General features: G+C 37.1%; 1 protein-coding gene across 1 annotated transcript in view; it reads left to right on the top strand.

Moving 5' to 3' along the window:
* The window catches only part of MALRD1 (MAM and LDL receptor class A domain containing 1), a 234,716-nt gene that overhangs the window by 196,592 nt on the left and 23,432 nt on the right, over window positions 1-14,692 (top strand). The window lies entirely within an intron of this gene.

The raw sequence follows: 14,692 nt of genomic DNA, 5'->3' as shown, positions 1-14,692 counted from the left end.
AGTACATTTGGCCAAAACATGTTTTTCTAGTGAGAAACTTAACACTGAGCAATTATCAATGGCATACACTGGCTATCTTTCGTATTTAGAAGGAGTTTACTTCAAGTGTTGCTCTTCTTCCTCTGCAGATAATAAAATGATCCTGAGGTGAGCTCTTTATCACATTGAAGCCAGCTGCTTCATACATTTGCAACTTCTAGAAATGAGGAAAAAAAACCTCTGATATTTATCTTAGTCAAACCTAACTGAATACACAGGGCAGTTTGCCACCTGCAGTGTGGCAGGGATATGCTATGGAGTTCTTTTGTGAGTGGCCTGAGTCAGTTGGTCACCTAATCCAATGATTTCAGAATGAATCTGTCTTTTTCCAGTTTTCTTATTATAGAACCAAAACAAGGTTGTCCCTATGTAAATGCTAAAGTTTGACTGCACGTAATTTAAAGCCAGATGTTAGAGTCAATTAAATAAATACAACTGAATAGACACAATGGATGGTCTCACAACACATTTCTGATCATGTTTTTTAGAACCTCTAACATTTGATTCAAATGTAAATCAGACTTCCTCATTTAACTCTCCAGTTTTGGGCTTTTTTTTTACAGAAAAACAAATTTCAAGATATCTTTAAAACTGGAAACAAAATAAGTAGCTTATAGTCTTTCTCCGTTTTCCTGAGGTGAAATATTACTGTGACAAATGTAAAAAGTTTTGCTTGAATGATCCATTGATAGAATCAGAAGGGCACTCACAGTGGAAGTGCTTATTTTAAATAAGGCCCACTGGTCATTTTGGAAAACAAACTGTGAACTACATATTTTCAAATTGCCTCTTCATTATATGTTTGCTGAGCGAGGAGATTTTTGCAAAGAAAAAGAAAAATCAGCAAGGAATTTCTGGGACAATTTTAAGTTAAAAAACTTGATGAACTCTTTGTACAAGCTTTTCCTGCAAAATTTTGGAGTTGAAAGGTGCTAACACAGCTTTGGGAATAAAAGTGACTGCATGTTTTGTTATAAAAGGTGATTTTCCTACATTATCAATGTCATTGCATCTCTCAAGATCAGAGAGAGAATTGTATTTAGTAGCTGAACAAAATAATTGATGTTTTAATTTGAAGACACTATAATCTTATTGAGAAGGGTATAATTTAGTAGCTACAGTGAAAATTACTTGGACATATAATAATGATTAAACAAAAAAATTTCTCCTCAGAAATCAGCCATGGCTGGGTCAGCAATGCTAAATTTGCTGAAAGGATTCAACCTCTCTGATAAATATCCTACATTTCTCATTTGATTTTCAATTTGTTCTTTTAATAGATTCAAAGCAAAATGAGGAAACTGCAAGGAGTAGGAAACCACAGCTGGATTTTTATTATTACTGAGTGCAATGAACCTTTACCTCAGAATTACTTGTACACAAAACTCTAGACTTTATTACATTTAAAATTCAGGAGATAGGTTTGTCTTCAGTAGGGAAAAGCTTAGGATGTGGGAAGTGTATGTGTAGGAGAGGATGTATTTTGAGTAATGAGAGATTTTTATATGGGAGAATGTTAATTAATGCTGGATATTGGATGTTTGCCAAAGTCCCCTGAAGGGTTACTCCTACTAATACCAGATGCTCAAGAGTAGAAAATATGGATAGAAAGCTTTAAATCAAAACATTTTTGTTCTACTTTGTTCAAAACAGGAAAGAATAGCAATAGAATAGTAAATAGTTTTCAAAAGAGAGTAAAAAGGCAACAATTGGGGAAGTATAAAAAAGGATTGCAAAAATTCTTGGTCTCCAGCCACTCCTATTTCACATTCATGTGGCTGTCTTTTGTTGACAGAAATTTAAAAACATCTATTCATAGGCACATAAATTGCTCTAAATTTTTGGATTATATTAAGTCAAACAATAATTTAGAAGTCTGGGTTCAGATAGTCTTACTTTGAGTTATGATCTTTTTTCAAATTCAGTCTTCCTGGATTTAAGTGAAAGTAAGAAGCAGTACTTGGAATGAAAACCAGTATTTTCACTCTCTAGGATTACACCTGCATGTCTGCGTATCAGACTTTGTTGTCCAGAATGACAATCAGCTCAGTGTTAGAGTCCTCTCTGTAGGAGGCACCTGGAGGCTGCCAGTTGGATACACCTAATCCAATACAGAATGTGTCACACAAGCTGTAAGGAACGCTTCTGGAAAACACGTATATCAGGAAGCATGTTGACAAAAATTTTGAAGTGTGACTAAAATGAGTACTCTGATACAGATAGGTCTGGGCTGAGGATGCCAGGAAAGATGGGAGTGGTGGCAGTCTGTATTTGAGGATCTGTGCTATTGTGTAAATCACGTAGAAAAGGCATACATCTTGTATTCTGTACCAGCCACATCCTGACATTTGGCCTACTCAGTCTGACCCACTGGACACGCTGGTGTCACAATGTCATCAAGCTATCTAGCACGTTTGCAATCTTCCCTCTTGTTCAGTCAGAGAGAATTGAAGTCTCCGAGAATTTTACCTTTTGTGCGGTTGCTAGGTGGCTAAGGGATTTCCTAAAAGCAGCAAATTCTACTAAATTAAGAACTTTTGAACTTTTCTTGCCAGCTTTTGCAGTGTTGACTGATCTGGAAAGCTCCATGCACTTTAATTTTAAACACGTACAAACATTGAGGATTTTTCTCAATGCTTGGAAGGAGCTTTTCATGTTTGCTACTGCTCTAATCAGCTACTAGGCTGCATCTCTAAGTGGGCAGTAGTAACTATGTGCTGTTCCCACACAGAAACTTGAATGTCCTTTGGGGAAAAAGTACACACACCTTTAAGCTAAACTAATTTTGTCTGCGTCTGGTGCAAAAGTCATAATTTCAATGTACAGAAATATTTTTCATTAAAAATATATACTGGATTGCAAGACATAAATGAATTTTGAAATGTCCTCTGGAGTATATCAAGGTGATGTGGCTCATGCAAGAATTACACTGTGGCTCTCAGCATCAGAGTTACTGCAGGATGCCCACCAAAGCCACTCAGCTGGACAGGGGTGAAAAAATAGAATGAGAAGTACTGCATTGAGATAAGGACCAGGAGAGGTCACTGAGCAATTACCATCATAGGCAAATCAGACTTGACTTCGGAAAATTATTTTAATTTATTACCAATCAAATCTGAGTAGGGCAATGAGAAATAAAAACTAGATTTTAAAATGCCTACCCCCCACCCCTCCCCTATTCCCAGACTCAACTTGACTCCATGATAACTAGGTTAACTCTGCAATAGGACAAGAGAACACAGTCTTATGCTATTCAAGGGGAGCTTTAGGCTGGACATTAGGAAGAAATTCTTCACAAAAGGGATGATTTGATATTGGCTGCCCAGGGAGGTGGTGGAGTCAGTGTCCCTCTAGATGTTTAAGGAAAGACTGGATGTGGCACTTAATGCCATGGTCTAGATGAAATAGTGGTGTTGGGTTATAGATCAAACTTGATGATTTCAGAAGCTTTTTTCAACCTAATTGATTTTGTGATTCCTCATTTTCTCTTCCTCCTCCCTTCTGGCAGAGCAGGGGGATGAGGAATGAGGGTTGCAGTAGGTTCATCACAGGGGCAGCCACCATCACTTATGTGCTCACCTTGGCCAGTGCCAGGTCCATCCTGCAGCCAGATGGCATTGGCTCTGTTGAATATGGGGGAAGCTTCTGACAGCTTTTCGCAGAAGCTTCCGCTGTAGCCCCATTCAGCAGACACCAAAACTTTGCTGTGCAAGCCCACTAAAACCTCAATCATCAAACTAGGCTTCAGAATTCTGTAAACTGCAGGAGGCTGCGCTTTGTTAGATTTTGAGTGATGGAGGTTGGAAAGGTTTGGGTTTAAATGAAGGGTGTATTGAGTTTGTGCAACCAGATTTTGGTAGCTGGGAGGGGTGCTACAGATGAGGCTTCAGTGAAAAGCTGCTGGAAGATTCCCCCACATCTGGGAGAGCCAATGCCAGCCAGCTCCAAGACAAATCCATCACTGGCCAAGGCTGAGCCAACCAGAGAAAATGGTAACACCTCTGTGATAACATATCTAAGAGGAATTAAAAAGTTTTTACACAGATGTAATTGCATTAAGAGAAGAGAGGAGTGAGAATATGTGAGAACAACAATTCTGCAGACACACAGGTCAAGTGGAGAAGGAAGGGCAGGAGGTACTCCAGACCAGAGTTGAGAATGCCCTGCAGCCCATGGTGAAGGCCATGGTGAGGCAGCTGTGCCCCTGCAGCCCAGGGAGACCCATGGGGATGCAGACATTGACCTGCAGCCCATGGAGGAAACCCACACCAGAGCAGGTGAAAGCCTGAAAGAAAATTGTGACCCCATGGGAAGTCCACACTAAAACAGGCTCCTGGCAGGGACCTGCAGACCCATGGAAAGAGGAGCCCTTTTTTGTCAGGACTTGTGAACCCATGGGGTTCCTGGAGAGCTTCAGCCCATGGAAACCCAGGCTGGAGAAGGTCATGGAGAATTGCCTCCACTGGGAGGGACCCCTCAGTGGAGCAGAAGAAGGGCTTCTCTCCCTGAGCGATGTCAGAAACAACCTGTGATGAGCTGATAATATGGTCATTCCCCATCTCCCTGCACCACTAGAAGGGGAGGAGAAAGAGCCCAGCAAGGAGGGTGGATTTTGGGAAAGGTATTTTCAAGATTTCTTTTATGTCCCGTTGTCCTGCACTAATTTTGATTGGTAATAAATTAAATTAATTTCCCCAAGACAAGTCTGTTTTGCCCTTGATGGTAAATGGTAAGTGATCTCTCCCTGCCCTTATCTCAGCTTGTGAACCTTTTTTGTTACAATTTTCTCTTCCCTGTCCAGTTGTAAATGGAAGTGATAGAGTGGCTTTGGTGTGCACCTGTACTCCAGCCAGAGTCAACCCACCACAAATTGTTTCCCTGTGGATGAGAAAACTAATTCATGAGGATGCTTGATCTTTAATTGCAGTATGCATATTTTTTTATTAGCAGACCTAGATAACAAATTATCCTATGCCTTCCCAATTATGCTGAACTAAACTGCCTTTTCTCACCCTCTGGTCAGCCACAGGGAAGCAAAAATCATGATCATTCTCTCTGTGGTCAGAGAGAAAGACTTGTCATCAAGCCCAAGGTGTCTTCTCTGTTTTTAACTGAAGTTCTGTACATAGGGTACCTTGGCAGCTGTATAAATTCCTTGGACAGAGGAATATATCAGTTGTGTATAAACACATGCATTGCACCCAGGCTAACCTCAACAAGTGCCTTTGTTGGAAAAGAAAACTGTACTGGAGCCAACAATATGTGACAATGGCTTCTTTAATGTAAGTGCTAGGTGAGATTTTACAGTAAGGATTGTCTAAATTCTAAGATTAAGTGTGTTTGAGCTCTGGGTCATTAACTTACTGTATTAGAAAATTATTTTTATTGCTTCATGAGTTTCTTGCTTCCACTTAGAACTTTCCAGTTTCTTACCTTAATCTTTTTGCCATTCATCCTTATTAACTATTACATTTTCCACTGATGAAATGTCTGCTCAACTGAGTTTGGTGGCAAAAGTTGGGCAAATTAAAGAAAATTCCTTAGGGCTGTAAAATGGAGCTAACAAGCTGACTACCTAGAAAGTGGAGCTTGTGTTATACAGTGCTTGCATGCTTGAGTTTCCTATGCAAGCAACTGATAGTGTAGCTTTGTATGACTAGGAGCTGAACAAAACATTTTTTTAAGCAGTGCTATATAGAGGCCAATATCCCAATGCTTACTTTTCACAGAGCAGAATTCCAGTCTAAAAATAGTTATTTCTTCTCTGGTTGCTTAATTTTCAGATTTTAAGTACTCTTTTGCAATCAACTGGTTTTTACTCATTTTCAGGTAAATTAAAGTGCATGGTTTGTGTTATATTGTAGTCTATCAAAAAAATTTAAAAATTTAAAAGTCAGGAGTTATTAAGAGACTTCAACAGATGAGGAAAAAAAAGCTTTTATTTGTCTTGCTTTTCTTTATACTTTATTCTTCATCTTTTGCAAATCAATATTTTGTTAATGTGAACTTTTTTGGGAAATTAGTAAAATGGAAGAAAGGTCTCCTAAAACTCATTAATATTTTAGTGTGTGGAAAAGAGAATACGTTTACATAGTAATAAAAATTCACAAATATTTTCTTCCCGCCTCTCTGGCTTTTAGAGTTTAAGGTGAGATGATTTGGCAGAATGCATTTTAAGAGGCTACACAGCGGCTACTCATTGTTATAGTTCTAGTGTTTTAATAGGTGTCATCAAAATTTTCTTCATTTATAAACTTCCCTTATGATATCAGTAAAGCCACTTTCTTTGTTGCTAATAAAATCAGCACAAAACCCTACATACTGAGAGTGTTGTACTTCATAGAAGTAGCTGGGAACTTTTTTTTTCTGACAGATCATAGGACAGTAGAGGAAAGCTAAAAATGAACATACACCTGTGAAGCCATTACCACAAACTAGATTATACCAGTATAGCCAGTATAGCCAGTATAGCAAGTATTTTTCATTTAGCTTTTAAATATATATATATACACATATATATAATGCTTCTACAGCTATCTTTCTAAAACTTACTGCCTTTAAAATTCTTTTCAGTATGCTGATACTACAGACAGCAAGATACAGGTTTCTGTAAATGCAGGAGTTGGTAATATACTTATTGCTTTGTTCTGATCTACAAAAATCATACTGCCACAGAACTATGAACACCTCATTTCAAGATGGCACCATACAACACAATTGTGCATTTAAATATAATCTAGAAGTTGGTATATTATCAAATTACTCTGTCTTAACTTTTAAAAATTGTATATTTATTTGTATTTTCATTGAAACTTATCAGAGAATAAGGCCAAATATTTTAATACGTATGAGAATGGGACAAAAACAATGGAGCTTACCATATTTTATTTCTGTCTGTTCAGCATTTTATATGGCAGAACCATTGTGTATTTGAAAAGGATGGTGAAACACTATCAGCTTTCTCTATGCGGTCTCACACCTACTAGTAGGTCAATGTCACTTGAATTTTAGTCTTGTAAAAAAGTCTTGCAGAAACCTTTTTCTTTAATCATTCAGAGCTCTCTACAATTCTACACTCTGAATTTCTAATGGTACAAGCTGCATTTGTACCTTGCACATTCTTTCCAGTTTTTTCACTTTAAGATGCATTCTTAACCGACATATCTCACTAAACCTTTTTTCCCCGAATTGTCACCATCATGCATCTCAGTTAATGCAGCTTGCTTGCATTAACTCCTTGCTTGGAGTTTTTAGGCCAATGGTCTTCAAAAGCAGCTTCAGAGACAATCCTGTTTTTTTGTCTCTGCTCCCTTTTCCTTACTGCATCAAATGTTAAATATTGACCCTGCTTTCCTAGCCTCCATAATTTATTCCAACTCCATCTGTAATTTCTTATTTAGCAAGTACAATTGGAATATGTTTCAATACTGCTTACTCAAACAGAGAGTATAACCTGTCCCCTACCCAGTGCAGAACAATAGCAATAGATTTTTTTAACAAGTCTGCACTCTTGAAAAAATGTAGAGTACAATGGAACAAAACTGTTTGTACTAATTGAACAGAAGGTAGGTTTCTCTTTCAAAATAACTTCATTCTGAATGTTCACGAAACAAGGACTGAGCTCAGGAAGGAATTAGGCATATGCTTTCCTCATAAATCCAGATAATCAAAGCGTAGGACAAAAATCCTGCCTTTGACATTTGAGCTTCTTTTACAATATTTTTTTCTTCGGTCTCTAGCCTTGTTTTTAATTACTTACTTTCCTCCAGTAGCATGAAGTCCTCACAGCTGATATTGGCTTGCAAAAGATGGAACAAATTATTTGGTAAATGTTCAAGATTATCTTTATTTGAACATATCTTCTTACATCTTTGAAGAATGATGTGACAAGTAGTCACAAAAAATGCACAGCAGTGAACAGCACAATTCACTTATTAAGGCAGGCTAGACTGCAAGATTCCAAGTTATGTTGTTATTTCAGAAGTACCCGTGCTGCAATATTAATCAAAACTGAGCTTTCCCCTTTTTAGCAGGCTCAAGAAAGTACTTTATAGTTCATAAGGTCATTGGGAAAAAAGAAAACAAACAAAACTGCGAACAAACAAACAAACAACCTCCCCCACCCCAACTAAAACCTTAGTTAATACCATGGGATTATCTCAGTCATTTATAGCTTCTTCTGTTTCCTTGGAACTGGGAGAAGAACAATTTGCTTTCAATTTAAATTATATTAACTATATTTATTAAAAAGACAGGCAGATTTTGCCCTAGTACTGTAAATTCTAATTTGTTGAGACTTTGCTAAATGTTACATGATGGAATTAAATTTTAGTTAGAAGGTTGATGCCTTTTTGTCCTTTTATCTTTTCCTCTCAAGGACATATTAATGAAAATAAGAGTAGAATCACAGAATCAAAGAAATGTTAAGACTAGAAAAGACCTCCGAGGCCATTGAGTTCAACCATTAAACCAGTGCCACCATGTTTCTGCACAACCATATCCCTAAATGCCCCATTTTTTGAACATTTCTTGAACATTTCTAGAAATAGTGACTTCACCACTTTCCTGAGCAACCTGTTCCAATGTCTGACCACTCTTTCAAAATGTTTTCCTAATATGCAATTTAAGCTTCCCCTGGTGCAACTTGAAGCCATTCCTCATTTTCCTCTATCACTTTTTAGCTGGGGGAAGAGCCCAACCCTCACCTGGCTACAATCTCCCTTCAGACAGCTGTAGAGAGTGATAAGGTCTCCCCTGAGCCTCCTTTTCTCCAGGCTGAACAGCCCAGCTCCCTCCAATACTCTCCTCATCAGACCTGTGCTCTCTCAACAGCTTCATTGCCCTTCTCTGGACATGCTCCAATACTCTACTGTCTTTATTAGTGTCACTATGGTATTATTCTTGCTCATAATGCTATTCTTGCTTAAATTGTCAAGGTAAACAATAATTTTTTAAACTAGAATAAAAGCATTCTAAAGCTTTCTGGTGAATAGCAGAAATTTTATAAAATACTCCAAAAAATGCTATCTAGTCATAAAAGTGTCTACATAGTTATTTTTGACAGAAAATATCCCATCTGACCAAGCCAAAACCTCCGGAATATTTAGAAAAAGAAGAATATTTGTCTTGGTTCTTTGACTGTTTCTTTCCATGCAAGCCTGGGCTGTCACTGTACAGACACATCAGGGACATGTATACATTACATGATGGAGGGAAGAGAGAGGTTCTGAGGAGATGAATTAACTTTTTTAAAATATGAGTAAACAACTTTTTTTGTAAATGTAGTATGTCCTCGATACAAAGTATTTCCACCCAATATCCCATAACAGTATTGTTACCAAAATACAAAAGGTGCCAGAAGACTCCTCTCTGTGGCTCATATCATGGTGCAGTGTGGTGAGCTGAGCCTGGCTGGATGCCAGATACCCATCAAAGCCATTCTATCATTCTCCTTCTCGGCTGGACAGGGGAGAGAGAATGAAAGGCTCATGGGTTGAGCTGAGGACAGGGAGACATCACTCACCAGCTACCATCACGGGCAAAACAGACCTTGACTTTGGGAAAATCACTGATGGGCTCAGCTTAGCCAGCAGGAGGTCCATCTTGGAGCCAGCTGGCATTTTCTGTCAGACACAGGGGAAGCTTCTGGCAGCTTCTCACAGTAGCCACCCCTGTAGCCCCCCCACACTCCCAAAACATTGCTGCACAAAACCAAAACATGTAGCATTAGTGAAACAGGAAGCACAGAGAAACTGTAAACCACTTTCTTTTTGAGTTTAAAAAATTACTGCAGCTAAGTATTCAAAGCAGTGCCAAGTGTATGCATTCCTTATGACCAATTTCACTCTTCTGCAACAAAAAAACCCACATGGAAATATTTTTCTGCTGTTGTTATTTTTAGGACAGTTCAAGCAGCAATTTCAGACACAGATTTATGAAGCCTGGCAGTTCTGAAAATAATTGTGCAAGTCTGGAATTGAGGATTTCTGAGCTTAGGATGTGCAGCTTCCCTAACATAAAGTCTTCCAAAGCATGCAAACAATTTTGAAACCCATATCCCACCTATTTCAAGAGGCTTTTTGATGAAATATCATTTAAATATTAATAAAGATCACCCTTTTCATCTATGACTTCATCAGCAACAAGCTTATAATAGTGCTATCTCTCCTCCAGAACTGTTAGTGCTTGTTTCAAGCTCTTCAGAAGAGGGACTCTGGATTTTTGTTTGCCTTGATGAAATCCAGCCCAGATATAATAACAAACACAGGAACTGCAGTAGTAAATTTTAAGTACTTAAATGGATGTTAAGTTTCTATATACTTAGAGATTTCTGATTCTCAAACAGTTTTTGGAAAAAAAACCCTTTTGTATAACTGTGAAAGCATAATATGTTCTTTGCAGAACACTTGGATATTCTTGTGTACTTAGATAAAAAAATTGAAAACGAAATTAATTATCAGTACACTTTTTTGCTATCTATTTTTTAATGTTACTGAAGCTCCTGGAATTCTTGTGTCAGAATAAGGGAGTGATAAATGTACATAATAGTTTGATGAATAGATTCTGCAGGACTTTATTTGTGAAGTACTGTAGTCTGTGAGTACACTCTAGTTAAGAATATTCAGTCAATATTATTTTCAGTCACGTACCAAAGCAAAACTGGAATGATTTATTCTGCCAGGAATCAGTGCTCAACTTTCAATGAGGCTTTTACTTTTTTGCTCATACTGTCTCATATTATATGCAGGAATAAATCAGATATCCTAAACAGCAATCAATATCTTTCTGTCTTTAATTTCTACTCACTTTTATGTAAATGCTGGTTTATGTGTTCATTTCTGCTTCCTTATAGATGACTGTGAACTAAATTCCTTGTAGGAAAATATCAATGATATTAATAGAAATGACACATCTTGATCTAAGATAGACTTTACATATCTGTTATCAATGAATGTATCAAAAATCATCTGTATTTTCCAAAGAAAGCTAATAAGTTAGGAATTGATGCAGATAGATTAGCTCTCTAAACTCCAGTCTTTCCAAATAATTCCTCTGAGCTTTCAGCCAGTTCAGGCAAACCACAATTATATGCAGATCGTAAGGAATGGAAGGATTATTTGCCTTTCCATCCACATTCACTTTGAAAACCTATGTTTATAAAATGTCATGAGAAAAACACTACATTTACTGACCTTCCTTATGATTAGCTAAGCTGGAGTTTAGGGGCCAGAGAACGACTTTCTTCCACTGCATGGTTACCACAAAATAAGTGCATCTGCTGTAACTTTAAAAGTGTGGATCCAGTAATGCGTTCCTAACCACCACAGATATGGCACACAGGACATTTCTCCAATTCTTGGCTCTGGATTCCCAGTGAAGTCACCACCCACAAAGTATTGTCTGTGCAAGTCAGACTTTGGCAGCAGGCTCAAGAGCAAAGGCTCAGACCCAAACCATAAGAGATATGTCAGCGAACAGTTTAACTTCCTTTTTGCTGTGTGGGTGACCAGAGCAACAGGAAGGCTGCTTTTATTGAATCCTCATGGAAAGTAAGTTCTCAAAGTCTCTTTCTTGCGGAAGAAATAAAAGAAGAGTTGGAACGGAACTGCTTAGGGACAAGCTCAGGAAAAAATAATTAACCTCAAAAATAAATAAAATCACATAAAGGTTTATTCACAAGACTGCCAAGTGCATGAACACCAAGTGTGGATCTCAAGTTAACCCTTAAACCTTCAAGAAAAGACTAATAGTCTGAGGTACTAGCAAAATTCCAGTGGTGAAATAAAAAGAAACAATATTCTGTTCTCAGTTTACAAAACTGAGAGGATCCTTCAGTTTGCACTGATGTTCATACAATTTCTACAATATGTATATTCCTGCAACAAATCCTGTTTCCACTCTTGCCAATATGTTGGCCCCACAAGATTTTTATTTTTCCATTCATTCTTAAACACTAAAAGAAGTTTGTAGTATTAAGTAACATGATGACAATAAAAGAACCAGTTCTTCAGCTGATGTAAGTATTCTTCTCTCCATCTGTAAATGTAAAGTGAAAAAGCCAGTCAGCCTTACACCAATGTTTACTTCATAAATTAGGCAGCTTTTTGCTCATGTCTTACCAAAAGGAAATTGAAATAGAAATTTTTTTCAGTTGGCTTGTGTTATGCTTGAAGAGTTTTTAATAATGCCCTGAATCTAATTTTTCCTTTTACTTTTGAATTTTTTTCTAAACAGTCCTTCACAGAGTTAGACATTTATTGACCTGTATAAACTACAACACTTGACCTTGACTTTTTTTGAGCTCTGAAATTTGTGACAACCTCCAGTCCTTCAAGAACGCATTCTGTGTTTGATTGGCAGTTTCCAGTTCTGAATGTTCAAAGAATCATTTATATAATCTTTATTAAAAGATTTCACATATTTAAAATTCTTGGATTTTTCTTGTGACCCTTAACATAGCTGATTCAGTTTTATTCTTTGTTACAATCTTGTTTTGCTGTAGATTTAATGCTTTGATATTTGATATTGGTTATGTGAAACCAGTGATATGGATGTTCTTTTTCATGTATATTCAAAACAACTCATTATTTTGGCTTTTGGCTGGTAAGTTGGCCTTTCTTCGTCACTTTTTTTTAATAACATCTTCTGTGGAAATATCCTACAAAGTAGTCATGTGGTATTTATCTTCTATCCTAAATATAAAACATTAAGGAAAATACTTTTTTGTTGGAATTCCAGTTTAAATCAAGTGAAGAAGCTCAGAAAATATTATAATCAGTAAACTCTTATGCATGAACAGCTCTTTTAGTCTTTCATCTTCAGAAATCCTAACTGCTCCAATGTTTGGGATTTATATACCCATGAAACTGTTGGTCTTCGAAGTAATCTTGGAACATAAAATAGGATTATAAACTTTTCTTTTTCTCCTGGATATTTGAGAAAAAGAACATGAATTGAATTCTTTATAATGGAAGTCTGCCATAACTAACTGCTTAAAGCAGAAAATCTATATATGCATAAAATGGTAAAAATGTATATATGTGCATATATATATAAAATATATATAAATGTATATATCATGTATATATATGTAAATAAAACTTTGAGAATTGCTGAACAGCATCCCAAAAGCTACTTTAAGTACTGCCACTTAAAAACCTTACTTACTTTAAGCAGCTGAAAACTAAATAATTATATTTTATTTATTTAATTATTTGTTTGTTTATTTTAATGCATTTAAGATTAGAGTTCAGTTTTTGGCTTTCTATTCTGCCAAAGCATTTCAGAGTTTATTAAAAAGCCAGGGGAGATGGGTGGTAGGGGCATGTGTATGCTTGAGACCTGAGCCAACATTTGTTCTCTGAACCATTTCAAATAGCTTTTACTCTCAAATGGAAATTATTCACTGTCCTTCAAGTCAATTAATTTTACTTTTCATGAGGTCAGCCTGAGCAAAGAGCTGAGTTTACTGTATTCATTTGGCTTAGTTAAGCTCGGGAGAAGGACATGCAAGGATCAGGCAGTGTAGCAGAGAAATCTCTCTGTGCAGATCACGTATGTAGATGTGTTTCTAAACTGGTGGAACTCTGAGTGATTTTAAAACTTTTCTAAGACCTTGTGCCACAGTAATAGAGAAAAGACTCTCAATCAGGCACAAGAAGTATGATCCTGATTATGTGAATGATTTTGATTACATTTATTGCTAATACAGTCTCTAAATGCTGCCAATGCAGTATGTAACACAAGCAAGTCTAGAGGGTTATAGTGTGAGCAGGTTCATGTAGAAACAGACAGGTTTGTCTCTGGCTGTGAAGGAAGCACAGGTAAAAGGCAGCAAAGCACCCAGGTAGTTTCTTTAGAATTTTATCTCTGTATTTGACTGGATCTTAGTGTTTTTACTCACCTTTTCAAAAGTGAGTCCCTGACACCACGGGGATCCACCTGGAGGATGCCTACGACCTCCTGAGCCCAGCTGGCCCAGTCTCCAGCAGCATTTTACACACTTGCATGCTGATGTGCACCAAAATCAGCCACAGTCATCACAGCCTTCCCACGCTGGAATCATTCATTGTGCGAGCATCAGACGGTTCCTCCTGTAACAAGTTCCTCCTGCAGTACCCACCTGGTGTTCTTATCTTAGGGCAAATCACATGGTCCATCAGAGATGTGAGGGGGAAAGGGGGCAAAGACCTGACTGTAGACCTGACTGTCTCTCATGGCTTCCACAGACCTTTGAAATAACCAAGGGATGTGTTTAGTTAATAATGGAAAGAAAGCAATAGTATGAATGGGTGGGAGCACATTAAAAACTTGGCATTATTAAATCCAGTGTTGGCAAAATATAGTTTTATTACATTTGCTAAGAGTAAATGTAAAATTTAATGCAATAAAATGTAAAATTTAAATCTAATATTTAAAGATATGAAATTCTTAAATAGAGATATAATTTAGAAAATAATGAAAATGCAGGTTTTTAACTCTTATGCTGTGTATTAAAAAAAAATATTTAAAAAAGTCAGTCCCAAACATTGGATCACAAACAAAGTCCATCATGCAGGATGTTTTCCTCTGCTTTCCACCTTTCTAGACAAGCAGAGACAGACTCAACTCCTGCTGCTTCATAGCAGCTGCATGTCTTCTCTTGTACTTGTGC

This window comes from Pyrgilauda ruficollis, unplaced genomic scaffold, assembly GCF_017590135.1.
Source record: "Pyrgilauda ruficollis isolate IOZ18807 unplaced genomic scaffold, ASM1759013v1 scaffold12, whole genome shotgun sequence".
In the NCBI taxonomy this organism is placed as follows: domain Eukaryota; kingdom Metazoa; phylum Chordata; class Aves; order Passeriformes; family Passeridae; genus Pyrgilauda; species Pyrgilauda ruficollis.
This window is presented reverse-complemented; position numbering and strand designations above follow the sequence as displayed.